This window comes from Penaeus monodon, chromosome 25 (genome assembly GCF_015228065.2).
Source record: "Penaeus monodon isolate SGIC_2016 chromosome 25, NSTDA_Pmon_1, whole genome shotgun sequence".
Lineage (NCBI taxonomy): Eukaryota > Metazoa > Arthropoda > Malacostraca > Decapoda > Penaeidae > Penaeus > Penaeus monodon.
In genome coordinates this window covers 35,066,157-35,066,379 of record NC_051410.1, presented here as the reverse complement: position 1 = coordinate 35,066,379, position 223 = coordinate 35,066,157, and positions in this window count along the sequence as shown.

Below are 223 nucleotides of genomic sequence, written 5' to 3'. Positions count from 1 at the left end.
TAAGCAACGCATTATGCATAATATATATCTTTTTATATACGTTGAATGGTGGGAAAGTAAAAACACACTTGATTTCGGTCACGCGTTCTACTTGCTTGAAAGAGTTATAATAGTCTCCCCTTCCATTTGGGGTTTGGTTTTCTGACTTTCTCGTTCTGAATCGACACATAAGTCACCTTGTTTATACACGACCACGTTGGCCAGGAAGGAAAGTTAAAAAATA